The 1,140-nt window shown below is 47.6% G+C and overlaps 1 protein-coding gene across 1 annotated transcript in view; it reads left to right on the top strand.

The window, feature by feature from the left end:
* Nucleotides 1-895: 895 nt before the first annotated feature.
* The window catches only part of Fbxo27 (F-box protein 27), a 21,266-nt gene continuing 21,021 nt past the window's right edge, over nt 896-1,140 (top strand). The window contains exon 1 of the transcript XR_004518007.1: nt 896-985. The gene's annotated coding sequence lies outside the window, so the exon portion shown is untranslated. The remainder of the gene's footprint in view (nt 986-1,140) is intronic.

Below are 1,140 nucleotides of genomic sequence, written 5' to 3'. Positions count from 1 at the left end.
CTAACAAGTCCACTCCCCTCCTTGCAGTGTTTCCATAACTTTAATAGCTTTCTAGTTTAAATTCACTTATTGAGCCCTGTTCCTCATGGCCGATGTACTTGTTCTAATACTTATTCTCTGATAAAAATGCTTCATTCTTTTCCACATCTGTGGGGCTGGGGATTTAGCTCAGTGGTTCTGGTGCGAGCCTCGCAAGCGCAAGGACTCGAGTTTGATCCTCAGTAGCAAAAAAAGAAACCAAAAACCAAAACCACATTTGTGGAGAGGAATGGAGGTAACAAGAGGATTATTTCTTTTTGTTTATTTTTGCAGTACTGAGGATTGAACCCAGAGCCTTTGCTGATTTACAGCCCCAGGGACTGTCTTTCACTCTCCAGCTCTCACGCCCCCCCACCCCCGCAAGGTATTTAAATTGCTAGCTTGCCCAGGCTGGGCTTAAATTTGCCATCCTCCTGCCTCAACCTCCCAGAGTATGGGATTACCAGCATGTGCCACTGCACTCAGTAAGAAGTTTTATTTTTAGTTGTTTTCGTGACGTTATATAATTTGCTTATTATGTCTGTTTATCACATCTCTCCCTACAAAAGTCAAGTTCCATGAGGACAAGAATCCACACCACAGTCGGTCTGTTGGTAGATATTTAAAATCATATATGGCTCACATTATATATTCTTATCAAACAGAGCTGATACACAAGTTAAAATGGAGGATTCCGGAGTTAAAACAGCTGAGTTCAAAACCCGGTTCTGCCATCTATTAGCTGTGTGACCATGGGCAAGTCTGGCCTCTGCCACCTGGGTTTTCCTGCCCGCAAAATTGGGATGGGGCAGGGCCTGCTTCACCCGCTGGCGTTATTGGCTGGATATACACACACAGACACACAGACACACAGACACACACAGACAAGCGCGCGCCCTTCGCTGCTGGTGAAATGAGGATAACTCTGCTGCCCGGCCTTAATCGGTGATAGAAATATTCCTAAGAGGTGCCAGGAATATTTCCACTAGTTCCCAGATGAGGCCTCCCGCTGGATGTCTGACCTAAATAACGGGTTGTTCGGCGCCTGGCATCCCACTGCCGGATCAGGGACCCCTCCGAAGTGTCCTAGGCCGGCGGGGACCCCCAAGGCGCCGGGGCTGG

Source organism: Fukomys damarensis, unplaced genomic scaffold (assembly GCF_012274545.1).
Source record: "Fukomys damarensis isolate Sample0158 unplaced genomic scaffold, DMR_v1.0_HiC HiC_scaffold_19, whole genome shotgun sequence".
NCBI lineage: Eukaryota > Metazoa > Chordata > Mammalia > Rodentia > Bathyergidae > Fukomys > Fukomys damarensis.
This window is presented reverse-complemented; position numbering and strand designations above follow the sequence as displayed.